The sequence below is a fragment of the Hemicordylus capensis genome, chromosome 2 (assembly GCF_027244095.1).
Source record: "Hemicordylus capensis ecotype Gifberg chromosome 2, rHemCap1.1.pri, whole genome shotgun sequence".
Lineage (NCBI taxonomy): Eukaryota > Metazoa > Chordata > Lepidosauria > Squamata > Cordylidae > Hemicordylus > Hemicordylus capensis.
Genome location: NC_069658.1, coordinates 138,112,957 through 138,140,864, shown reverse-complemented (window position 1 = coordinate 138,140,864; position 27,908 = coordinate 138,112,957). Strand labels below are relative to the sequence as shown.

Here is a 27,908-nt window from a genome sequence, read left to right as displayed (position 1 = left end):
CACACTGCCTTCATACTGCCACCCAGAACAAAACTCATTCTGCATATAGATGAAAAAAATTAGAGAGAACACTGGCTCCATATACAGAAGCTACGCTGCACATATATTGGAGGCATACAGTGGAAGCAGGATAGTGCACGACCCAGAAGCCATGCAACCATCACCAACGGGCTTAGTCTTTGACTAGCTGAAAAGCTCAGAATAGTTCCCAGCCAGGCTGTATGTGGAGGTTGAACCTGGAGGCTTGGTCGTGTTGGAGGAGGAGGGTTGCTGTGGACTTGCAGCTCTTGGCCTTGCACAGCAGCTGCTGGATATCCAGGCTTGCAAATCTGCCTTGGGTTTGCCAGGACTCAGCTGACAATGGTCATGTCAACCTAGTGGGATGGTGCCATTTGCATTTAATTTTCTAGGGCAAGTATGGAAACGACCTTTAATTACCTGAAGCCAGTGCTTTCTCCTTCAAAATATACAAGAGTGCAATGATGCTTCAGGCTGTAGATATAGTTGTTTAACACAGAAGCAGAGGTGCACCTAGGTAATTTTGGAGCCCAGACCTAAATGTCTTCGGAGGCCCTTTGCTGGAGGCCCCTCCCCCTGCTGCAAATTAAGCATCATCCCTCCTACACACTTACACACACGCACAAACACACACAGACACAGTATTTTTAACACGTGGGTTCTTGAGGACACAAACAACAACCGAACTCACAAGAATGTAAGAGAAGAAAACAGGTATATTTATGCAAATATGCATTAGCAGAAACATTTCAACACATAACATAGTCCCATTCCACATATTTCTTTTGCCACTCCCCCTCTGTCTCTAAAGCACCTGGCACAGGTCACAATCGTACTTGGCTGCCCGGTGCAGTGTGGGCCAGTGGCAACCACACCGCCCAGGACAAACTAAAGAGGATTTGGGGCCCCCCAGGGGTGTGTGGAGGCCCTGGAGTCCAGGAGTAAGAGCGCCACTGAACAGAAGCATGATTTTTTTTTAAACGTGGGTAATGGTAACTGTGTGACATTGAGGTGATTCTCACGATTGCCCAAAACTGAGATTTCCAGCACAGAATTCCACAGTATTTGATAATGTAAGGGAAGTGATGAGAGGTGCCAAGTGAACTTGAATTCCTAAGCTATGTGTGTACTTTTGGCCTGCATGGTATATTTGTATTAGCCTCTTTGCTAACAGTTGCTGACCCATCTCTAGTAACAGCTTGGGGATTAGGGAAATAATGAGGGAGGAAAGGGTTAAACATCACCTCCCCAGCGCTGCTTCCCCAATCAGATTAGCATCTCCACATGGGTTGGCTGTTCTGAAGTTAAAATAAAGTGGGAGATGTTGATCATGTATCTCCCGTATCACATCTATTTTTTCTGCAGCTAATGCGTACTTGTTACTAATAATCTGATGCTGAACTTAAAGCAAAAGGCTCTGGCTGTTGTCTACCGAGAGGCGTATCTAGGGAAAATAGCGCCTAGGGCAAGCCCTGAAATTGCGCCCCCGTCCAAACATCCGACACCTATCTTTCATTACCATAATATCAGCTAAAAAATACAAGTCAAACTCATTAATCTTTTAATATTTCAAAAACTATTTAGCAGCGGACGTAGCCAGACCAAAAATGCTGGAAAACTACAAATTTCAGTATGCTGAGGCTCAAATACCCAAATACTATGTGGAGGTGTACTTGGAAAACTAAACAGAAGTGCCTGTCTAATTCTCTACTATGCATTTTAGCATCACTATTGTCACTATGAGAGCCAGCATGGTGTGGTGGTTAGACTGCTGGACTAGGACCGGGGAGACCCGAGTTAAAATCCCCATTCAGCCATGAAACTAGCTAGGTGAATCTGGGCCAGTCACTTCTCTCTCAGCCTAACCTACTTCACAGGGTTGTTGTGAAAGAGAAACTCAAGTATGTAGTGCACCGCTCTGGGCTCCTTGGAGGAAGAGCAGGATATAAATGTAATAATAATTACATACATCTTTAAAATAAATGGAGAATTTGGCTTTCCCCAGATACTCTGAAAATAATTAAAGGATATGCAGAGTAAACTGTCACTGCTTGGAATATATTCTAGTTATATTCCAATTAAAGACAGTTAAAATGAGAGAAAGAGAGCAAGAAACTCCCAGTGGGCCTTAATACTAAGGATTTCACACTGACTCAAATATTATTTAGACATCGCGTTTAACTCACTTATCACAAGAAGCAAAGTAAGAGCAAATGAATACAATCCTAGCTCATAAGCTTCAGCTCAGTATTCACAAGCCCTGATTCTCTGTACATAGTGCCAAACTGAATATGTGTACAGTGACTTATATTATATTAATTTAAAAAATAATAATAACTGTAGCCCCTTTGGGAGGCTTCCTAAAGGCTGGGGTGGGGTCTGCAAAGGTTCCCCCTCCCCCCGCTGGCCTCTTAATTCACCACCGCAGCCCGTCTGATTTTCAGGGCCTGTTTGAGGCTGATTTTCGGGACTGTTTGGGCCTACAAAGATCGGCTAGGGCCTTGCAGGGACCATCTAAGCATGTGCGGTGGCCATTTTAAAAAAACATTTATTTTTAAAAATGGCCGCTGAAAACAAAATGGCTGCCACACATGCTCAAATGGCCTCTGTGAGGCCTGGCATGGCCTAGGGCCTCGCAGAGGCCATTTGAGCATGCATGGTGGCCATTTTGTTTTCAGTGGCCATTTAATTTATTTTTTTTAATTTTAAAAAATGATGTCCCCCCTTCAAGTGGCACCCGAGGCACGTGCCCTGCCATACCTACTCTAGATATGCTCCTGCGTCTACCTGTACCTATGGACAACTTGTCTCATGTCATGGCCATAAGTTCATATCAAAAGATGCCGCCAGCTTGCTTAATAGCAGAGGTGCACCTAGATAATTTTGGAGACTGGACCTAAAGGCCTTTTGCATCTAAAAGGCTTCTAAAAGCCTTTTGCAGCCAAGTGGGGGAAGGGGCGGCAGGGAGGTATCCTGCCGCCCCGATTACTAAAGAAAATATGTGCGCCGGAGGGGGGAAAGCGGCGGGAGGGGTAAGGAAACCCTCCCCCGCTCTTAAAGGAACCCCCCACCCCAGTGCCGGACCACACTCCTATGTACAGACATCTGTACACTCGTACAACTTAAAGCCTGAATAGGGCTCAAATGTGGGTTTGTGCTTTGTGTTCTTTCCGTTTATGAATTGCCTTTCTATTTTTTGAAGCAAGAAGCTAAGGTACAAGCACAAAAGCAATTCAGATAACAAAAATTTGCAAAACCCAAACCTAGCAGCAGTAGCAGACCCTTTCTAAAGCAGGGTTTCTTAACCTTTGGCCCCCAGATGTTGTTGGACTCCAACTCCCAGAATCCCCAGGCATGGCCTTTGTGGGAGGTGATTCTGGGAGTTGTAGTCCAACAACATCTGGGGGCCCAAGGTTAAGCAACCCTGCTCTAAAGGACTGGCACAACAGCTAGCCTTTACAAGGGCACGCCACGGTTGTGGCACCCCATCACTCACACTGTAATTCACAGAGCAGCTCACCATTACTGATCACTTCTTCAAACTGATGTCCATACTGATCACTCCTTCAGGAGCATCTAAAGGTGGCAGTGGGGACTCCATATGATGTGGGTGATTTTGATTTGACTAGGTGAGAGTGCCTCAGATTACCACCCCCATATTGAGTAGCCATCACACAGAGTCTGTTTCTATTCAGCTCCACATGGCAGCTGTAACATTTAATCAACTGTACTGCCACTTAAGACTATAGATATAAAGCCAAATCCTGTAAAGTGATTACATCTGACACACAACAGTACAGCAGGATGGGCTTGCTTCTTGTGATACTGTGAGAGCTGCACTGGTGAGAGCTATTAGTTGGCATTGTTGCTACTGTTGTCAAGAATACAGCACTGGACTTCGTCCAGAGAGATCTGGGTTCAAATCTTCACCCTGCCATGATGTGCACTGACTCAGTTCATACATCATGCCAACCCATGATTAAAGAAACTTGACATGCCTGATTAACAAACCATGGTTTGCAAATTACTCAACAAATCTGAATCAAACCGTGGTTTAAAGTTGGTTTGCAAACTGTGGGTTGTGCTGTTTGGCTTGCCATATGAATTAACAAACCATAATGAACTGCCGTTCCTCTGCCTCTGGAGGACTCTGTATTTAGAAATGGGAATGTTAAGCAGATGGCGAATGAAAGCCGTCAAGAATCTGTGCATCATGGCCTGTCTCTCATTTTTGTAAAGTTAAATCATGATGTGGCATGCTGTCTATCACAAACTAGATGTGATAGACAGCATGATCATGAAGAAAGTGGGACGAGTGGGTCAGTTCTTTACATGAAGAACATATGGGGAGAGAAGCAAAATCCACAACTTCCCCCATTTTGCCTCGTGGAGCCTTGTTGCTTTAAGTCATTTCCCCCCAGCTTGGGTCCAGAATAGAGCAGCAACAGAGCCCTGTACAGGGTAGGCACATGGATAAAATACACGTGGCTGCCCTGTCACATGTTTTTTGGCTCTGAACTGAGCCATTATCTCACCCGACCTACTTCACACAGTTGCTGTGAGGATAAAGTGAGAAGACCTCCTCTCCTTGGAGGAAGTCTTAAGGGGGAAAAAAAGTTAGAATAAATGCTGGACTCAATTTATACAGGGAGTGTAATGGAGCAAACAATAATAATGAAAATAAACTAAATTCTATTAAAGTTAAAATATGGCTCAGTTTAAAAAAAAAAAGCTATAGCAACCATGGCAAATGCATTAACCTGTCTTTCCAGGCATCTTACTATTTAATAGCTTCATTTTAATAGCTATTTATGCAGGAATAAGATTTAATTGCATTTCGTCTACATCCTTTTGACGGTTGTACAAAACTGGATATTGTTTTTTCATAGATATATTCTATAAATAACCCAAGTTATTTATTGAGCTATACCGTTTCCCCCCTTTGCAGGCAACATGTTCTTTAGAGAAGTATACCTTTTCTAACTAGTTAGGCTTTGACACAAGTATTAATAGAGTTTTATGTATATGGAAGATGAAGTAAACATGTTTGAATGGATCTCATGTCACATCAACAGATATAAGAACACCTTTGTACTGGGATATTATGCTCTTTGCCCTGACCATATCTGAGTTCCCTTCATGTGGAAATTGTACCAGGCCTCCAAAGCTGACCTAAGATTTTGATGCCTGAGACAGAAAATCCAAAAAGTGCCTATGTTGTGGGGGGGGGGGAATAACTTTTAAAAACGACTGTTTCCTGACTGTTCAATGGTACCCCAAAATCTGATGCCTGAGGCACACTGCTTTTGCCTGCCCTGTTTAGAGGATGGGTACTGCATTTTGCCCCCCACCATCAGTACTGCATGTCGTTATGGAGCCAGTGTTTCTAACAAAAACCAGTTGTCAGAAGACCTTGTATCACCATGACTGAATCTATCCATGCAGATAAATCACATGGTACAGAATTCCTGGGATGCCACTGTTTGGGACTGGAGGTGAGACTTTCATGTTTGAATGTTCCACCATATTAAAAAAAGAACTTGCTGTATGTAGAAAACTATTTTTACCTTGGGATGAAGACAGGCAGACTTTCTAATTGTAGTTTAAACATATAGGCTTTGCCCTGAATACAAATGTCTTAGAGCGAAGCCATTCCCACTATACTTTAAAATGTCTGTCTGACTTCCCCCTTGGTATACAGAAGTTGAGTATGAACATTCTATTGTCTCTGAGCAGTGTGAGTAAATACATATCTCTTATTTGCATATGATTATTAAGATTTTGTTTGCATATGTGAAGTTAGGATTTAAACTAAGCAGCCAATGGTATGGAAAGTTTTTTTGGAACCCAGAAAAACCTATCAAATTGATTCCCTCTCACTCCTTTGTGTTGAATTTCGGAAACTAAAGCCCAGGCCAATGAAAAAGGGGGATTTTTTATTTTAAATCCCAGCTCCTCTCTACCTGGCTTTAACAAAATTTTCTTAGGGCCAAAGTAGTTGTTTGGCCCTGCATGTGTGGTATATTTTGGTAAAAAGCTGCCATGGAGACTTTGACCTAGATTAGGACCACAACATAGGAAGAGATTGTGCTCCTTTCTCCCTGCTATGGGCCTAATCCAGGCTGGGCCACCCATCGCTCCTTTGAAGGGAAGCTAACACTGACATGAATTGGGGTGGGGGACAACAGCCCTACAACATTACATAGAGTGAATGAATGAATGAAACTTTATTACAATCAACAACCAGCAGTTAAAAACCAAAACAACAGAGCTGGGTGGAAGAAACATCATAACATATATGTAAAAATCTCAATTATTAATATACCAACTAACTCCTGTCTCAGCTTTCATGCAGCTGCCCAAAATCTTGTTACCCCAGCCGTAATTGGTGCAAGCTGGTCTGCCAGAAGTAAAGAAATACAATACTCTTCTGATGCGGTGCAATCATAGCAATGCAAATATCTGTAAAATAAACAATTTTTAAAAATGTGTGATAGACTCAACATTACCTGTGCCACATGGACATAACTGGTTCCTGGGGGATATTATCTTAAATCTGCCTTCCAAAACGGCGGATGGCAAGGCATTAAACCACACAATTGAAAAAGTTATCCTCTGATTTAAAGTGGTCAGGTTTGTAGAATACCTAACCGGCTGGGGGTAGTTAGAGAAGTCACCTGAAATAATACTGGAGGTAATAAGACTTAAAAAAATTATAATTATAAATGGCTTTATTTGTTAGCTGCCCCGTAACAAATAGTGTCTCAGTGGCTTACAACACAACGTTAAAACATGAGATAAAAACACAAAAGGGATTAAATATTAACAGACCATAAAAAGGTGTGTGTGTGTGTGTGTGTGTGTGTATATATATATATATATATATATATATATATATATATATATATATAACACAAAACAATTTTTAAAATGTTTTAAAAATCAGTTAAAATCAAATCAAAATTTAAAAAGCCTGAGTGAACAAAAAAGTCTTCCCTTGGCATCTAAAAGAACAAAGTGATGAAGCCAGGTGAACCTCACTGGGGAGGCTATTCCATAAATGGGATGCAGCCACCGAAAAGGCCCTCTCCTTATTAGCCACTCGCTTCGCATCATTTGGTAGGGGCACTCAGAGGAGGGACTCCAAGGATGGGTTGAGACATATGGGGTCTGGGTTGAGACATATGGGGACAAGGCACTCTCTCAAGTAACCTGGTCCCAAGCCATTTAGGGCTTTAAAGGTTAGCACTAGGACTTTGAATTGGGTCCGGAAATGGACTGGGAGCCTGTGCAGCTGTTGAAGCACTGGTGTAATATTCTCAAAACATCGTCCCAGTTAATAACCTTGCAGCCCTATTTTGTACCAGCTGCAGTTTACAGACCATTTTCAAAGGCAGCCCCCCGTACAATGCACTGTAGTGATCCAAGCAAGATGAGTAACTGTGGCCAAGCTGTCTCTGTCGAGGTAAGGTCGCAGTTGGTGTATCAGCCAAAGCTGAAAAAAGGCGCTCCAAGCCACAGAGGCCACTTGAGCCTCTAGTGACAGTGCTGGATGAGCACTCCCAAGCTGCGAACCTGGTCCTTCAGGAGGAGTGCAACCCCATCTAGAACAGGCTGAACATCATTCACCCAGGCAGAGGAACCACCAACCAGCAGGACTTCTGTCTTGTCTGGATTGAGTCTAAATTATTCACCTTCTTCCAGTCCATTACTGCACCGAGGCACCGATTCAGGACAGTCACCATCTCACCTGCATCTGATGAAAAGGAGAGATACAACTGAGTGTCATCTGCATACTGATGACACCTCAGGCCAAATCTCCAGATGACCTCTCCCAGCGGTTTCATGTAGATGTTAAATAGCATAGGGCAAAGAATGGAGCCCTGTGGAACCACAAAGCACAACTGCCAAGGGGTGAGCATTAAATCCCCAGCACCACCTTTTGGGAATGGGCCTTGAGGTAGGCGTGCCTTCCACATGCAACTTGGCCAGCCTATCCAAAAGGATACCATGGTCAATGGTATCGAGCTGCTGAGAGATCCAAGAAAATTAACAGGGTTGCACCCCCACCCCTGCAGAGGTCATCTCACTGGGCGATCAAAGCAGTTTCTGTTCCCAAACCGGGTCTGAAGCCTGATTAAAATGGATCTAGATAGTCCATTTCCTCCAAGTGTTTCTGGAGCTGGTCAGCCACTACATGCTCAAGTACCTTGCCCAGGAAGGGAATATTGGCCACAGGCCTATAGTTGACCACTCTTAAAGAAACCCATTCTGGACTCAGAGGATGTATCCTCTGGGTCCAGAATGGGTTTCTTTAAGCGTGATCAAGTAATAGCTTCCTTCAATGGAGGTGGGACCACTCCTTCTCTCAGTGAGGAATTTAGAATCTGCTGGACCCAGCTAAAAATTCCCTCCCTACTACATTTAATAAGCCATGAAGGGCAAGGGTGAAGCATGCACATGGTTGGCCAAACTCAACTGAACCTCTTGTCCACATCCTTGGGGACCAATAATTGCACCTCCTCCAGCAAAACTAGACCAGGTTTTACTCTGGGCACCTCTCCCAAAGATCCTGCATCAGCCGTAGTGTCCAACTCATGGTAAATGTGAATGACTTTACCCTCAAAGTGCTGTGCAAATGCATCATAGCATGCTAGAGAGGGTTCTAATAAATCTGCCCAGGACCAGATTTCAAAAGGTCCCACACCACCCAAAAAAGCCCTGCTGGACGACATCGAGAGGATGCAATGGTGCTTCCATCACTGCCACAGAGTAGGCTTGATAATAAGCTCTCACCTTTCTTTGCTCAGACTCTCTCCACTTGAGTTCCAGCTGTCTCCCAGCGAGGGAGAGAAAGATAAATAAATGCTGTCAGGCAGCAAGTGCTGCCTGAAATGAATGGTTGAGAGCTCGCTCAGGCTCTCAGGAGCCCGGGCCACACCCTCGAGCACGTGATGTCATGTGAAAAGGGGGCATGGCCTGGGCTCCGGAGAGCCTGAGTGAGCTCTCCCCCATCCATTTATTGCTGCCTGTCAGCATTTATTTATCTTCTTCTCCCTCGCTGGAGGGTGAGAAATGGAAATAAAGGCTGTTAGGCAGAAAATGCTGCCTGAAATGGATGGGGGATTGCTCACTTGGGGCTCTTTGGAGCCCAGATGTCGGTGACTGAGATCTCGCTCAGGGCTCTCTGCTGCCGGTGGTTCCACCCCTGTGGACAGCACTGTAAAATTTTATATTTCATATATGTAAAAGTATTCCCTCTTCCTGGCTCTTTCTCCCTTGTCACCCCTCTTCCCAGTTCTTCCCACTCTTTCAGTCTTTCAGTGAGACCCGGTTTGTACTGGTGAGCGGGGAGAGTGGGCTAAGCCCGCTCTGGGCGCACTGGGGAGACCCCTGAGCCAGGAGGCTGCTTTTAAGCCTCCCTGCCGGGGGTCTACTTATAAATAGGCATGGTGCGAAGCCACGCTGCGGCTACTCACGAGCCTAAAAAGCAGGTTTGCTGGAGCGCTCGCTCCGCAAACCTGCTTTTTAGCAGGGGTTCTCAAGCGGGTTACCCGCTCAAGAACCACCGGGCTTGGCTGCGAGCCCGGTGGTTCTTACGACCAATAAAAATTGGGCTAGGCTGTCCTAGCCCGATTTTTGTTGGTCGTGAGAATCACCCCTTTGTGTTCTTTCCTTCTTTCTCCCTGGCCCACAGGCAATGCTCTCATCTCTACACCTTTTTGGTCCTCTCCCTTCCAGAGCATGCTCTACCTACCCAGAAAGACAGAGTGTGCTCTGGGAAGGCGTTCTGGCCAGAGGGCAGGGCTGCTAAGTTGGGGGGACTGATTTGAGGCTCACCTCAAGCAGTTAAAAGCCTTGAGCCACTGTTGACTGCGGAGCTGCAGGAATTGGCCACATGGGCTACATGCTTGACACCCCTGATGTAAAGGCTCTTTTTTTTTTTTTTTGCTGAAATCTGACCCACAAACCAATCTGTTAAAAGTTTTTCATCAATTGCAGACACTAGATAAAATGTTTTAGGGTGGGAAATTGTTTTATACAGACACTGGAAATCTGTATGCCAGCGGTCTTAGAATGGTAAAGGAAATACTGTAATTGCAGAAATGGAAAGAACAATAGGTAAAAGAAAAGGACTGTATGTAGCAAGAGATTTTGTAACTAAATGGACTCTGTCCATCGGAATATTGGAATATACTTTATAATCTACCATTAAAACGATAAATATTCTTGCATTTATAAATGAAAGCTTTAATTAAAAGCAACACCCAAACAACATTATGGGTTCTGTGCAGGGGTCCTTATTTAAACCAGTACAGCTCTGTACAGAAATGATTAGCTAGACAAAGCTGGTATTTGGGGTTTAGTGCAATGGCTGCCATTTTTGGCTGAGACTAAGGAGTTGAAAAGGAGAGCCCCCAACAACAAACAGTCTGAAAAGGAGCTGGACTGAGTTGAAGAACCTGGCTCGGTAGCTCGATTAGCTAAAACAGGCAGAGATCGTCTGTGGATTGAGAGCAGAAAGGGGTTATGTTGGATATTCTCAGCTTCTCATGTTACATTTGTTCTTTCCAGTAAATCCATTGCTGATTGAATAAATGCATTCATAAGCCTGTTTCCCTTCTGCCGTTCCCTCTTGATCTCAAGGCATGGAGCAGAATGTTCTACCTCTGTGTGCTCCATTGCACCACATTCTGCAGCCTGGAATGCCTTTTAAGACTGCCACACTCTCAGCCCTCTTTTTGCCCACTGAAATGTCTCGCTGCCTTATAGCAGCAGCTTGCAGTTCACTCCCCAAGCAGCAAAGATTGATTTCTCCTTTGAGTAGCCCATACTCTCCACAGAAGTATTCTTTCCAGTTCTGTTTTGAAAGTCATCAGACATGCTGTTATAAATGATCACTGGCGATTACTGGAGATGCTGCAAAATAATAGTGAGCAGAAGAGCATCTGTAATTTCCACGGCTGGTTTGCAATCATCACTCAAAATGAACCCTGTCTGAATGGTAAGGCACAACTTTTCTGCTACCACCGCCCCCTCCCTTACTGCTCTCTAGCATAGCTGAAATAGATACTGTATCTCATGAATTTTTATGCAAAATTCCAGGCAATCCACTGCACTGTAAGCAAAGCTCTCTTTGTGATGCTCAGGGATTCTCTTGGAAATAAAAAATGTGAGGCCTCCATTTGTAAATATATGGCAGATACTGCTACCGCCAAAGTGAAACTGGATTATGCATTTTTTGCCTTGTCTGTGATCTGATCCATTCCAACAGTTACCTAGTTACTGACAGGTGCTCAATACCTGAGTCCTTGCAGGCTCAGGTTCAAGCAGACATGAACAATTCAGGTGGCCTGAGCAAACTCCATTCAATTCAATTCCTTTATTACAGTCACAGAGCAGTACAAGCCTGAGCAAACAAGACTTGGTAGTGTGGATGAGGAGTTGAAGCCAAGGCCGGAGGCAGGATCTAGTTGGGCTGAACAAACTGGAGAGCAGCCCAAGAGGTAATCACAGGAGCAAGCAAATATGCAAGGAGGCAGGAAACAGGCAAAGCGACCAATTGAGTATGCACAGAGAAGCAACAGGTTTACCAGGCTGAATGCAGCAGGACCTGAACCTATATAGCGGGACCTGGAATGGGATTGGCTCTTCTTAAGCACCTCACTCCTAAGCTCAGGCGGTAACTGTTGCCCGGCTTCAGTTCCCTTCTCAAGACAGTGGCATGTGGAGTAGGGAACCAGCTCGAGCCCCAAATTGTCCGGCAGTTACTATTGAAACTTGACTGATTCCATCATGCAGGTTACTTCAGCTTTTCGGGTGGACGATAGCATCAGAGGCCTTTTTGCAGGTGCCACAGTACGCCTTAACTAATTTTAATGATACTTGAAGCTCTTCAGGGGTCGCACAAGGAGGTTTCCGAGCATTTCCAAATATAAGTCCCACCACAGATACTCTGCCCAAGTCAATGTTGCTACTTATTACAATGCTGCTTAACCTTGCTTATATTTTTGCTCCAAGTCTAGTTGCAGTCCAAATTCTCTGCACTATAACCAAGCATTTTATACCATGTGGTTACAGAACTCAGTGATTTTTCAGTGAAGCAATGCTGTAATCAAATAACTTCAATTTTGTTCTCTTGGGGTATGTTAAAGATATTGAGCTGGGTCTCATGATCGGTGAGACCTGGTTTTGGAGAGTGAGCCGATTGCCGGCTCCGTGATGGAGCTGGCGGGGGCTGGGGGGAGAGGGGGGCGATCAGCACCCGGAAGCTCCAGCATGCCCTGCGAGAGCGCGCAGGGCATGCTGGCGAGACCCCCAGAGCTGGGAGGTGGCTTTTTGCCTCCCCTCCAGGGGTCTCCTCGTGAGTAGTCGTGGTGCAGAGTTGCCCGTGGGTTACCCGCTCAAGAACCACTGGGCTTGCAGCCGAGCCCGGTCGTTCTCACGATTGCAGAAGATCGGGCTAGCAGAGCCTAGCCCAATTTTCTGCAATCATGTGAATAACCTCATTGTCTTGTAGAGTTGCCACTGAAATATTGGGGAGAATCAGAATTCAAGGAAGGTGAATGCTGACTTCCATTCAGAAATCGATTGTACTTTCAGTAAGCCCATTGAAGAGGCGTGTTTCCATGACATATTTTCACCTCTGGTGCAATAACACTTTGCAAAAAACAAACCAACAAACCAACCATGTGCATTATGATGGTATATTAACTTTTTGCACCAAAATGTCTATATTCTCATGGTGTCTTAACACTTTCACCAGTGATATAGGGTATCTCTCTTTTCCCACATGATTTTGCCCTGGGACACCTATATCTCTGACTGGCTCATTGATTCTACACACCAAGGGATTTTTGCTATAAGCAGTTGGCAGTGCAATCCCATGCATATTTATTAGGAAATCCCACTGTGCTCAGTAGGGTTTACTCCCTGGGATGTGTGCATCGGATTACAGCCTAAATGGGCCTGTGAACTAGGTTTTGTTTATTTCTTGAATACATTTGTATACCGCTTACTACAAAAGTCTCAAGGTGGTTAACAAAAAATTAAAAACCCCAAATTTTAAAACAAAGAGCAAAACATATATGGAATTCATTTAAAAACCATTTCAAGCAAACAAACAGTAGAAGTTCAACTTACAACCTGGCTGAAGAGGGGCATCTTTTGTTGTTTCCTAAAAGCCATCAGAGCCATCTAATTTCAACAGGAAGTGTGTTCCACAGCACCAGGGCAACGAAAGAAGTGGCCTGCCTCTGAGCCGCCACCAGACAACTGGCAGCACCCTCAGATGAACTTCCTTTGGTGGTCTTAGTAGGTGGCGGGCTTCATATGTAGTTCATATTTATTTATTTGAAAAAATGTCTACCCCATCCCTCCAGTACACTACTGCTCAGGGTGGCAAGCAATTTGTAAAAAACCCAATACATTATGAGACAATATCAAACAAACTAACTAACTAAAGGAGCCCCTGGTGGCGCAGTGGTAAAACTGCCGCCCTGTAACCAGAAGGTTACAAGTTCGATCCTGACCAGGGGCTCAAGGTTGACTCAGCCTTCCATCCTTCCGAGGTCGGTAAAATGAGTACCCAGAATGTTGGGGGCAATATGCTGAATCATTGTAAACCGCTTAGAGAGCTCTGGCTATAAAGCGGTATATAAATGTAAGTGCTATTGCTATTGCTATTGCTAAAATAAACAAACTAAAAACAAATCTCGGTTAAACCCAAAATTTAAAATTACAAGTTAAAAAGCTAAAAGTTAAGAGGTTAAAAGTAGGGATGTGCAAAGTGGTTTGATAGTGAACTGGGCCAATTTGGATGTTCAACCTCAAAACAAACTGGAGCTGGTTTGGTCTGAGGTTGAACCAAACCTCTTGGGCCAGTTTTGGCCCAGTTCGAGGGCGGTGGTGGGCATTAAAATAATGAATTACTTACCACTGTCGGTGGCCTTAGGGGGGGTGCTGCGGCAGCCACGGGGGTGGTCCTCCGGTGGCTCCTCCTCCCCCCATCAGCCCCCTCCTGAGGCCTTTTCAGCCTGTTTTGGCCCTCTGCATGTGTGCGGTGGCTATTTGGGGGCCACCACACATGCACACAGAACACATGCACACACATGGCCCATGCACATGTGTTGTGGCCCAAAGAAAGGGCCCTGAAATGGGCCAAATTAGCCCCGGGAATCTTGTGGGGAGGCTGGAGGGGGGAGGGGGAGTCGCTGGAGTCCCCCACGGCTGCCACAGCCGCCAGGGGTGGTAATCTGTTATCTTACATTATTTTAATACCCTCTGTCACCCTCAAACTGGGCCCAAACTGGCTCAAATTCAAGCCAAGCCGGGCCCCCTATTCGAGGGGGCAAAATCAAAATGCCCGGTCCAGTTTGAACTGTACTGGGCAAACCAGGTTTATGCACATCTGATATAATTACAGCAAAAATGCCTCTCTAAAAGGATGGGTCTTTAACTATTTCTTAAAGACCCTAAGGGAGGATATGCATGTTGGAAGCACACATTCGTTTGTCCTGTGTTGATCATGCTATTATACTTTGAATGAAATATTTTTAAATGCTCTTAAAATACACAGCTGTTTTTGCAATTTAACTGTGAATGGATGCCAGGGTGGACCAAAGTTTAGACCTTGTTGAATCTGCTCCCCACTATAGAAATTTCTTTATTCCTAGTCAGACCCCTACTGAAATCTGAAATGGCACCTCCAGGCTCCAGCTTTTCATGCCAGAACATCTCTATTCTCCTACTAACTTGGTAAAACTGTATGTTTGCACACTACAGAAGTTAACTCATTAGTGGTGAAAATATCCTGGGAGTTTAATCACAGGTAGAATCGGAAGTGAAAAAGTTAACTGTGAACACAGCCTACGGGAAAAATATTTTGATAAGTGCTGAACTGTAATGATTTTATATGGTCTTACAACCAGTTGGCTCATTGGTATGAGTTTGTGAAGTTCATTCTTGATCCAGATCAATAAATCTTGAACCAACTGAGTTTTTGTAATAGAACTCATTGAAGAAGAAAACTCTACGGATTTGATTGCTTTCCACAGCTTTTGAAACATAAAGAACAAACGCGGTGCCGGAATAAAGATTTTATTTTCTTTCCGTTTGAGTCAGTGCAGTGTGCTATTAAGTCACTCTGTCTGATTCATAGCTCTTTGTTTCTACCTCCTTGAGAGCAATGAGACTGGGTCCTTTCTAGAATACAGTAATCAAATTGTGCAAACATGGTTTAAATGATACCTCGCCATCTTCTGCAAGTGTCTCAGTTAGGATTGTATCAGCATTTCTATTGTAGCATTAACATTGCTACCATCACCCTTGATTTATGTTATACGCTCCTATGCTGCACTGCCAAATCCTATTTAATTTGTTTGATGCGGCTCCGCAGTACTGTACGTAGGTTGAGCTGATTGTCTCTGGGGGATGTTCTTCACATGCATCCAAACCTCTTCCTTATGTTCTAAAGCACAGCTCTGCCTTTTTAGCAGATAGTGGTGCATTTATAATTTGCAGCAAAACTGTAGCCCATTTCAGGTGCTGTGTACCTATCTGGGTACATGGCTGATGGGAGTATGCCAACTTTCCCTGTTTACCCTCTGGCACTGATATGCTCAGTAACCACAAACCCCATTCTTCCCAAGTAGAAAATCCTTTCTTCCCTCATACTGTGGCCTATGGCCAAGATTCACTAAGGAGTTTGCCACTGGAATTTTGCCTTATGGAGGATGGTTGGCCACACACCTCAGGCCTAAAAGTTTCCACTCTTCTGTCACCCTCTTCTATATCACTACTGCCAGCACCTCTACCAACTGTTCAAATATTTGCCAGAATTACTGGTGGATACTGTCCCACTACCTTAGAATCACCGGTTTGTAGATATGTTCTGGTTGATTTAATGATAGGCCCAGTTCGGATGTGAAACCTCAGACTGATAAAGATGTGGCAGGACGAAGACATTTTAAACCTTTCCTCACATCACTGGCACTACTGTCTTCTGCAGCTGGGGAAGAATGGTCTTGTGCCCCCTACCGCACTCCTCCCCTGGGAAGAGAGGATTGGGCCTCTCTCTTCCCACTTGTACTGGTTAAAGATAGACTGCACAAGCGTTCCCTCTACCTCATCTCATATGTTCACAGAATGCGTTTGTTACCAACAATGGCCATACACACCCATACCAATCCATTCTCCAGCAGATATGTCAGGAGACTCATGGACCCCCTCCCCATATCTCCAGGGATTTCTATTTCCCCCTCCCCCTAGACCCCCCATCCCTATCCCATGTATGAGTGCTTATGGATGGATTGATAGGATGGGATGCTAGGAATAGGTTGACATTATTTAGAATTTGCCCCTTCTATCACTGGTAGCATTGTTCCTATTTTTTGTACAACTTGGTAGGGGAAGGGGGCCCCAGCCCCTTCCCCTGGGTGTAAGCATGCTTAGTCTTGGCCAAACCTCATGAGAAGAACCATCCATCTAGAGCAGGATGGAATAACACAAGAGATTATTCTTGTGCAACCAAGACGGATCCTGCTCTGGAGTGGGCCATTCTTTCATGAGGGTGCTTGGCCATAGAAACACGCATGTTGGCTGGAGGGCTTTTACCACCCAGCTTGGTTGACAGTTACACCAAAGCTTGGGAAGGGTCCCTCAGCTACATCCCTTCCGGTCATGGTAACTGTTGGGAACTGAGAATATCAACGTCCCTTAAAAGAGTCTGATCTCCCCACAACACATCTCCCTGCTCGGTTCTGCTGCTCATAGTCACCTGGATAGCCAGGGACCATTCTAATCCACAGGTGTCCCGTCCCAGAGTGCCCTGCAGTGGCTGGTTTGCATTTGCCACAGCATCAGGCCCAGCTGGTACTGATTAGCCTGGGAAGTAGGATTCATCCCCGACCATCCCCGGAAGTCAATAAGATCTGTTTCTGGTGTACCAGACAACAAGCCCCAGCCCTTCTCTGGTCCGGCAACTGCTGTCTTCCCCAGGGATTCTCAGGCATTTCCCTTGCTCTGGTTTTCCCCCTCCTGCACCTTTGTATACACTAAGAGCAAAGAAACTACACTGGGTTGCTAACATTTGAGAGCCCCAGGAATGGGGCTAGATCGGGTGTTAGGTCAGTGAAAGGGCTCCTTGCACACGTGTCTATTCTCCTTTTATTTAGGAGCCCTGCTAACTGGGCAAAGAGGCACCTTTTGGACATGGTTATTCTCTTTATTTAGCGGGGGGAGAGTCCCAGCACAGTACTTCCAGTGACTGTTGTTGGTGTCTATCTTATGTTTCCTTTTAGATTGTGAGCCCTTTGGGGACAGGGTTCCATTTTATTTATTTTATTTTACTTCTCTATGTAAACTGCTTTGGAAACTTCTAAAATATTTGTTGTTGGTTATTTAAAGTGTGCTTTCCCTAATGCTGTTCCATCCCTTTAAATACAGGAACTGTCGGGATGCAGCATCCCTGTTGCCAAGCAATGGCAGGAAGTGCAAGCAGACGGCAGAAGGTGGGGCATCAGCTCTGAGAGGCGGCCAGTGAGAAACACAGCTGCCCTAGAGCACATGCATTTATGGGCTACTCTGAGCTGACCTCTCTATGGTGGCAGGAGCAGCTTGTGCACAAAACCCAGGTTTATAGTGGTGGAAGAATTCAGATGACACAATGTTGCCTTCTAACCTCAGGTTTCAGCAGTCAAGCTCACTACAATCCTAGGGTTCAAATTCAGGAATGAAAACGGAGCTGCGGTTGGGTTACTAAACCACAGTGTTACACTTTCAGATGATCGCAGACTCAAACCTCTGGCACTTTTACCTCTGATTTGATGTTATGTCCGAATGGGGCCATAGTCTTTAGGTTCTCAGTATTATTTCTATAAATTTGATCCTATTGTTTAAATTCTTTTGACATTAAAACACTCCCCCACCCCCAGCTTTGCATCTCTTAGATTTCATTTTTGGCTGCATTGTTTTTTATTTAACACTCACGGCAGATAGTTATCAAGAGGCATAAAGTTTCATTATGAACACGTTAACAGCAGAAAAATTGAACAAATACCTGCTTGTTCTGGTGGTGGTTCAGTGGTATTCAAAGAACTCCAGCCATTTCCTGAGTTATACCTGTTTTCAGGAAAAGATTTACTCTTCTTCTGAAATAGCTGTACATTTTGCAATCATGCAGTCTGATCAGAAGAATCCACGATTGCTGTGGAGGCTGAGAAGTGAAGCTCATACTGCCTTTTAGCTCAATGCATTAAACTGAAGTGCATTAGGAATTCTGTTTCCCAGGTTTCCCAGCAGTTGTGTCTAGACCTTAAAGATACGGCAACCAGATTGGAGGGACCATATAAGACAGGCTTTGAAAGAACTGCACTGGCTGCCGATATGTTTCTGGGTGAAATACAAAGTGCTGGTTATCACCTATAAAGCCCTTAACGGCTTGGGTCCAGGCTATTTAAGAGAGTGCCTCCTTTGTCAGGAACCCTGCCACCTTTTACGATCTTCTGGAGAGGTCCGGTTACGGTTGCCACCAGCTCGTCTGGTGGTGACTCAGGACCAGTCTTTCTCTGTGGCTGCCCCAGGCCTTTGGCATATGCTCCCTGCTGAAATAAGAGCATCTCCTTCTCCGTTTGTTTTCAGGAAGACCCTCAAGACACTCCTGTTCTCACAATCTTTTAATTAGAATTAATTTTAATAATGTGTTTAATATTGTTTTAATTGTGTTTTATGTATTTTAATCTGTGATGTTTAATATTAACATTTGTACACTGCCTAGAGATTTATTATTTATTTATTATTATTTATTTATTTGATTTTTATACCGCCCTTCCAAAATGACTCAGGGCGGTTTACAATTAAAACAAAACCATTAAACAGTAAAGAGCTAAAACAAAAACAAAAAACAATATAACAATAATTAACAATTTAAAGACAATTTAAAACAACAATTAAACAGTCGCAGTAATTAAAAACCCTGAAGCCGGGTTAAAATATTAAAACCGATTTTAAAACCCTGGAAAGCCAGACCAAACAGATAAGTTTTAAGGGCTCTCCTGAAGGCTAATAGAGAATTCAAATTACAGATTACCGCAGAGGCGGATTAACGTAGTAGCAAATGTAGCATTTGCTACGGGCCCCGCGTTTTCTAGGGCCCCGCACACCTGGCTTCCAACTGGGAATTAAAGTTAAAACTTTACTTGTTTTATTTGGTCCCTGTTAGATAAAATATCCCTTTTCTGCTAAATGGCCCTATCCACCCCCAGCACAGTACTTCCAGTGACTGTTGCTGGTGTCCATCTTATGTTTCTTTTTAGATTGTGAGCCCGTTGGGGACAGGGAGCCATCTTATTTATTTATTTATTTCTCTGTGTAAACTGCTCTGAGCCATTTTTGGGAGGGCGGTATAGAAATCAATCAAATAAATAATAAATAAATGTGCTTTTTAAGAGAAGGCCCAGCACAGCAACTGTCTAGTGGCTGTTGCTGGTGCCTACCACACTTTTCTTTTTAGAGTGTGAGCCCTTTGGAGACAGGGAATCATCTATTCACTCTTTATTTTTCTGTGTAAACCACCTTGAGAATTTTGATTGAAAAACGGTATATAAATGTTCACTGTTGTGGTAGTAAGTGTGAGTTTGTGGCTTGGTCTTGGTCTTGGTTTTGTGGCTTGGTCTCCCATACTCCAAAATATAGCAAATTTTAAAAAAATGAATTACTTTACTATGCAGGTAAATAATTTATGTTTTAATATTTATGTGCATTTTTTAAAATTCAGGGCCCCTTTATAACATATGCTACAGGCCCCACACTAGTTTAATCCGTCCCTGGATTACCGCAGGGGGCACAGGGAGATATACACTTCACAGATGTACACGGATTTCCGCAGGGAGATGTACACTTCAGGAGGTATAAAATATATGATAGATAGATAGATAGATAGATAGATAGATAGATAGATAGATAGATAGATAGATAGACAGATGAGTCTGGATGCTGATGCAAGCCTCAACACTAGTTCTCTTAGGTGCTGGTGCCACTCTAACTTACCATGGCAATTTGGGGGGCTGGGAGGACCAGTCCCCAGGATTGGTCTTTATCGGGGGGGGGGAAAGAAGTGAGCTGGGGACACTTGCTTTAACTACGTCAATGTCATTGCTGTGCAATGTATGAAATTCCTCTCCCCCTTCTTCCTTTCTCCAATTAAAAAATAAATACATAAAACAGATGGTTATGGAGCCACTGGTGAGGACTATCCTGAAGAACTGCCTTCCTCTACCTGATCCTCCCTACCCAACTGAGAACATCAAGAGGGCTCTGTCCTCCCCACTGGTGAGGTTGGTGACATTCAGAATAGATCCTTCTCTGTCATGGCTCCCAAGCTCTGGAATTCCTTCCCCATGAGGCCAATTGGCTTCACCCTACCACTTTCTAGTGCTTCCTCAATAAGCCTTTGATGCAGGACAATTGCTCCCTTTATGACTATTTCTGTATTTTTCTCACATGCTGCCTTTCTCTTCTATTATTATTATTAATAATAATAATAATAATAATAATAATAATTCGATTTCTATACCGCCCTTCCAAAATGGCTCAGGGCGGTTTACAAAGAGAGATAACAAACAAATAAGATGGCTCCCTGTCCCCAAAGGGCTCACATTCTTAAGAGAGACTTCATAAGTCTCACTCTTAAATTCAACTTTATTGTGTTGTGAGCTGCCGTAGAGTCTTTTGGCTGAAAGATGGCATCTAAATTTCAAACAAGAAAGCGGATAAATGGTTTGTTCCATAAGCCAATTGTTGTGGCTCACAGTGACCCAACCAAATAGCAGACCAAATTCCTATGTTGCTGGTCATTTGGTGCTTTATTCTAAACCAGTGGCTGCAAGCTTATTGAGACTAGGGGATTGATGCTCCTTGGACAAGCTGCTTGGGGGCAAAAACCCTCCCAGTTGTCACGTCATTGCCTGCTTGCTCAGTAGCTTGCTGGGGATAACCCAGCCTCTCAAGCTCAAAATATACAGTGATGGGTGTCTGCATGGTGATAAACCATAACTTATACTTCCAGTCTGGCACAGGGATAAGTCTTGTGAGCTGAGTGAGAGTTGCATTTACTTCTTACTTGGCGGTTGCCCTTCTGACAACCCCCTTATTGTTTCAGAGATTTGGAGTCTGATAATTTACACACTTATTCAGAAAAAACGTCCGAAAAGGAAGTCTTCAGAACTGCTTTTAAAAGTGCAGGAGCCATGTACTCTTTTACACCTGAGCCACCCTACACATGCAAGTCCTCCCTTGAGGTTGCAGTCTCTGCATGAAGGACCAGCATGTGTGAATGAGTGGCCCTTTTCAACAGCATTATTCTAGGATTTCATCCTGTGAATGCAATACTAACTTAAGTGAGTCAGTAAATTCCTCCGCAGGAATAAGTTGTAGCAGGGCTAGAATCACACTTCATTATTATCCTTTAAATATCTATGTGTTCTGACATGCATCAACCAAAGTACAGGCCCCCCACTCCACTGATCCAACTTTTCACTAGTTTTACCCTTTCAGAAGCATTTGCTCTGTATTTAAAGGCTTTAAGTGATAGGGAATCATGCACAAGTTGGACAATTTGCTCCAGAGGTTTAATTACTCTGACTAATGATGACCACCAGCAGTGATGTACTGTGAACTAGAGAACTTTGCAGCTCTTTCTCCTGTCCTTGAGCTTCATCCAACATAATTTCATCCCCAACGATCCTCATCCCTGGCTGACATCTAATTCACACATCTTGTTAACTCTAAACTGTGCCACTTTCCTGTTATGTAGATTAATGAGAATCTGGTATGTTGGCATAATATATTTCTTCTTATTATTATTCTATTATATTTTATTTTAACTTGTTTCCTGGAACTCTGACCCTCTTTTAGCCAAATAGTCACATTATCTGCACCGTTAAGATCATAATTTTGTTCTTGTGCTGCAGCTGTATAGGGGGCTTAACATGATGTAAATTTTACAGTTCAAGGGCGTGAACATGTTTGCAGTAAAAGCTGAGTGACGTGAAATCCTGCATCTCAGATGCAAAGCAGTTATTTTCATGTGTCTGTCTCAATTCTAGAGCTACCCTGTAGCATGGCTTAGAAAGCCTAATTTCTTTTTATCTGTGGTCTGATTTTTCTTTTCTTTTATAAGATTGCTGAGCTGCTTCATCCTAGGCTTCTGTTTCATTTCTGCTTCTTATATTTTAATTTGCTTCATAGTCTTATCATTCGTCCAAATCCTTTGTTCTTTGAAATGCCTTCTATGTGTATTTGATTCTGTTAGTTAAATCCACTGACATCTCTCCTTCTTCTGTCTTTTTTTTTTTAAAGCACCTCCTGACTCTCGGGTTTTTCTCCCAGATGCATTTAGAAAATCATTCTGAGAGAGAATGCAAAGCAAATTTCATGTTTCAGTTTGCGGATGCTCTTGTCCTTCCCTGTACAGTTACCGGCACGTCTCTCTGTCTTTGTTCTCCAGACTGTTAGGATGTCCATTAACAGTAATAGGAGCTTGTTAACCAGGTAAAAAGACCATTCCTTCATCTCTCCTGCTCTTCCAGAATGAGACCATTAAAATGGAGGGAAAAGGAGCTCAACTATAATATGACAAATTGAGAAAATTTAACTTTGATTTATTAATGCAACTTTTATGCCACTTTTAGGGAATGAGAGCCAGATTGACAGGTTTGCAATATTAAAATCCTTGGTTTGCCCACAGAGCAGAGGACTGCCAGGAGTGGCAGTCATTCTGCTGCCCTGCCAATTTTCTTGGTCCCCATCACCAGTGATATAGCCTCATGAGGGTGTTTTATGGACTACAAGATTTGCAATGGGTAAAGCATTGCAACGTGTGACAGAATAGTGCAACAGTTTAAAACCAAGAGTAAAGCGTTATTCAATGCTTCATTGTAGGCTAGTGGCCGTTCATATTTCCCATCCATTGCAACATGTTTTCAAGGTAGGACTGTCCACATTCTCCTTGAAATGTGTTTATCTGCCCCTCCTCCTGCTCCACTTGGGCCAATGGAGTTGCAGTGGTGGGCGGGGGGTGTCATGATTTTTTAAAAAATCTTCTTGGCTGTCTTGTGCAAATCCGCCAGCAGAGGGAAGTGCTGTTCCAAAACAAAAATCTAACTTTTTCTTGCATCATTCCAGTTTTGTGCAAGAAAAACTGGGGTGGTGGTGGGGGGGTGTTAAAAAAAGAAAAGGGGTGGGGTGGGGTGCATGAGGAGATCCCTTGGAGTGACAAAGCAAGGGAACTGCTTATTGGGTGGAGGAGTGAAAGGGAATCCTGTGGTGAGCCAGGAAGGGGGGAAAGACAGGTACTGCTGCTCCTCCAGAGAAATAAATAAATAAGTAAGTAAGTAAATAGGAGGGAGGAGGCAGAGGGGAGGGCACTCCAGTGAGGCCTGTGGGATTGCACAGAAGTAAATGCATGATTTAGTTCAATGGGCTTCCTTTTAGAAAGTGACGGTTCAAGCGGAGGAGGAGGGAAGTGTGGGGTTTGGGATCTGTGGGGAGGAAAGGAGGGGAAAGCCAAGATTTCTTCCTGCCTGTTTCTCTCCCCGTGGTGAGGGGGGCGGAGGAAGCAAGCACAGGTGGGGGATGAGGGCAAAGAACTGTTCATACTGCAACATGCTGCAACACAGAAACTCCATTGCAAGCCTCCCTACCACAGAAAAATACAGCTACTTTCCTGCAATGTGATTAGCACGTTATATAGTGCATCATTACAATTTGGGAACAAGGCATCGTAAATATGGACAGCACCCTGCTGACATTGCAGCGAGCATGATGTCAAAACACTTGCAGTACGGAGGGGCACTTATGGGACACATGGCAGCATGTAATCTGGAAAACGCTGAGGTCTTTCTCCACCTTCCCCTAATCATTGGACTTATCACTGAGAGGTGGGTGATAGGTCCACCCCTTACAAAAACATGAAACCTGTACAGAGAGCATCAAGCATGTTCCATAAAAGTAACTGGATTACCCACTGGTATAGCAGCAGCTGTCTTTTGCTATAAATTTGTGTAGAACCTTCTGGCAAAAAAGAAGTGGGTTTAGTAGTCTGTGGTTATAAGTAGTATCTGCAGATGTTATGGAATGACTTCCTCCAAGATGGGCATTTATACTGCTTCCTCCTTATCTATCTATCTATCTATCTATCTATCTATCTATCTATCTATCTATTTCTTTAAAACAGAACATTTTAAAATACAATATATATTTGAAGAGTTTATGGGAAATAAAGTCATACTACTGGATGACCTATGGATACCCAATTTTGTATGAATAGTCCTGCCACTTGAAATTAGCTGAATAGCCTTCTTTTTACACCAGAATATCTTGGGGGAAAGGTGTAAATTGGGGGAGGGGTATTTTTTAATAAGAAATTCTGAATAAAATTCTTAGGTTTTAACTGTTGTTCTTAACAGATTTTTAACACTCAATAATCAGATCAATAATTTCAAAACAACATCATGCCCAAGAAAAGCAGATATTTCTCAGATTCAAATTTACTATTATTTAAATTTACCACATATGGCAATTTTTCAATAAAATGAATAATGTTTGAAGTTGAAATTCTATGAATTTCAATTTGTTCTTTTACTTCTATGACATATACAAGTGGTCCTCAAATAGCGGTTTTGCTCATTATACCAGTTTATTTACCATGGGGTGTAATTTTAGTTATTTATGGTTTTCTACCTCCTTCTAGGAATGTGCACAGAACCATGGCAGGGAGGCTTGATGGTGGCTGGGGTGCTGCTTTAAAAGCGGGGAAGGGTGCGCTTACCCCTCCTGCCGCTTTCCCCTCCTGCCGCTTTCCCCCTGCCAGCGTCCGTTTTTTTTAAAAAGCCCATTGGGGCGGAAGCATACTTCCCTGCTGTCCCATTGCCCCCGTTGTCCGGATATGTCCGGAAGTCTTCCACACACCAGCATGCGCCAGCATGTGTGTGTGGGCGTGCGGGCAATCTGCGTGTGCCTTTGCCAGCGCATGTAGGCCTGTTGGGGACTTCCGGTCATATCCGGGCAACGGGGGCAATGGGGCGGCAGGCAGGTATGCTGCTGCTCCGATGGGCTTTTAAAAAAATGGGCACTGGCGGGGGGAAAGCGGCTGGAGGGGTAAGTGCACCCTTACCCGCTCTTAAAGCTAGACACACCCCACCGTCGAACCAGCAGAACTGCTGGTTCTTCAAACCAGTTTGGAGGCCCATAAAGGGCCTCTGAACAGGTTCCATGCACATCCCTACCACCCCCTCCCCAACTAAATTGGTATATAGTTTAAATAGCCACTCTCCCTGCTTCTCAATTGGCAGGCGGGGAGATTCAAAGAAACTCCATCCACTGAGGCCTCTTGCACCACCTCTTTAAGCTTCCTCCCGTGTCAGCTGACAAGCAGGGAGAGTGGGTATTTAAACTTTAAAGCTCCATGCATTTCTCAGCTGACATGCAAGGAGGCTTAAAGTTTAAATAGCCACTGTCTCCGCACCAGCTACTCCAGCTACTTTTGCCATGAGAGCGGATTGTTTAGCTAAAGAACCTAATCCCATTTTTTTTGGAGTTAGGTCAAGTACTCCAGTATCACAATTTCCTGATCGTAGTGTTAAAGGGCCTCCTAGATTTCATTTCTTGAACTTTGCTAGCAGTGTAATCTACAGAAAATAACTTTGTTGGGTCAACACCAGCCTTAAAACTTGTCAGCATTCCTGGGGCAAGGAATTATACAAGGCAAACATTCTGCCCCTCCAGCACTAAATTCTAGGTGTGGGCATGGCCTCAGAGCTGGGGAAGGAGGGAAGTTCATTCACTCCCTTCTTCTCCTATCAGCGGGAGCAAAAGGTCTGATCTCCTCCCTGGGAGACAGTCAGACCAACAAGCCTATCCCGGCTGATCTCCTCATCCTCGACAGCCCCTGGCTTAAATAGAGCCCTGCATTTCAGACACTCCTCCCCGCTTCCAACCTGCTCCATCTTCCCTGGCTGGGCAGGTATAGTGGCCGGCCAACCCCTGGTTCCTAAAAGGGACTTCTTCTCTAACTCCACTCCCTTCCTTAGTATCCCTGCACCCGTTTGCAGCTGTGGAGTTAATATTGTTGCTATTCCCTTTCCACCAAGCTGCCGTCTCCTGGGCTGTCTCCATCCACCCCCCAGCAGCTGTTGCACTTCTCTCTGAGCCCTCCCTGACTCCTGAGAGGTAATTACTGGGGTTGCCTTGGCATTTGGGGCTCCCGGCTTCCCTTGGCACCCTGCCATTGGGCTGGGTACACAACCCCATCTCACAGGGGAGGGGAGGAATTCCCGACACAACTTTACTAGTTTTAAATAATGAATCAGTCCACAAGCTTGCAGCAACAATGCGTTGGGACATTTTCCAAATAGTTTTTCCAAATAGTTGAGACAGGTTGTATGTTTGCCATGATTTCCCCCGCTTGGTTCGCTTGCTTTGAATGCCTTCCTGCAATGACTCTACATAGTGAGGAATCAACCAAACAGCTGATGAACATGGGCAAATGATTAAAAAACATGCAGGCAAAGATGAGCAGAAAGAGTCAACAAAGTCTGAATTTCTAGCAAGCAAGTTGTCTAAAAACAATGGATACTGCAGGGTGATGGTAAGACCTGAAAAGATAATAAAGGTTTGTAGGTCAGGCAAGAACTTTTGCAGTGGTGGCACCAGGAAAAAAAAAGAGAGAGAGGGGCACAGAAGGGGCAAAGTGCTTTTATTGTTGGGTAAGCTGTGTCCCACATTTTAGATTTTGGAAAGAGAATAGAGGGATGGTGTGTGTGGGGGGGCAAGCTACTTGTCAGGGGCATGCCCCCCCCCCCGAGCTGCCCTTGAGCTTTTGTCTGAGCAACCTGTCTATGATTTCTGGCTTCTGAATCCTGGCTATTACTCTGTGGATCCCTAGGTCCTAGCATTGATTTGGACATTGCATGACACCACAGTTACATATGGCTGGGGTTCGTGTAACGGCATGTCTGAATGCGTGAAACTGCAATTTGGACCCTAACTCAAACCAAGGGTTCACTCACCAAATTCCAGTTTGAAGTGAGGTTTGCTGCTCCTCTGGTTTCTGGATGTCTCCATTATGTCCGAATGCAGTACTGGAGGCAGCCTTCCCTGGGACCAGAGTTGAGGGAAGGAAGCTCCTCCCTCTCTGTGTCCTGATTGGCTGCCACAGCTGCCCATCAATCAAAGGAGGAAGCCTGGCAGACTGCAGAGAGGAGGCAAGTGCTTATGTCTGAATTCAGGCAGGTAAGCACAGTGGGGTGTGTGAGTGAGGATCCTGGTTCTGTGTTATGTCTGAATCTGGCCACTGTGTCAGTGGAAGGGAGGCACAATAGCATAACAGCTTAAAATATGCTTTTTGGTCAGAATTAGTGACAGACATTTGGCTGAAGAACTTTACAGCCATTCATGTCCGGAAAGCTGTGAGATTACCACATGGTTTGAAAATCTGAAAACTTCCCAGATTCATGGCTCATCCATCTGCATTTTCCTCTAGGGGAGAGCTGCAAAATGACAGTATTGATCAGGCTAACACAACCAACTAAGATACAAAGTACTTAAATGCTTGTACTGGAGGATGAGGGGGGAAGGGAATATGGCATATGGTGAATATGCATGTAATATCAGTTGAATTCCTACAGAGCTAAGTAATTGCTTGCAAATGTGTCTGGGCCCCTGAGAGTGGGAGATGACCAGCTGGGTGATAGCAGGCATGACTTGTCCCCATAGCTAAGCAGGGTCCACCCTGGTTGCATCTGAATGAGAGACTTGATGTGTGAGCACTGCAAGATCTTCCCCTCAGGGGATGAAGCTGCTCTGGGAAGAGCAGAAGGTTCCAAGTTCCCTCC

At 44.3% G+C, this 27,908-nt stretch overlaps 1 long non-coding RNA gene across 1 annotated transcript; it reads right to left on the bottom strand.

Moving 5' to 3' along the window:
- Window positions 1-6,221: 6,221 nt before the first annotated feature.
- Window positions 6,222-27,209, bottom strand: LOC128342063 (uncharacterized). The gene is made up of 3 exons (XR_008314751.1): window positions 27,084-27,209; window positions 7,713-7,774; window positions 6,222-6,480 (listed from the first exon to the last, which is right to left on the bottom strand). It is a non-coding gene; the product is annotated as an uncharacterized LOC128342063 (long non-coding RNA).
- Window positions 27,210-27,908: the final 699 nt, after the last annotated feature.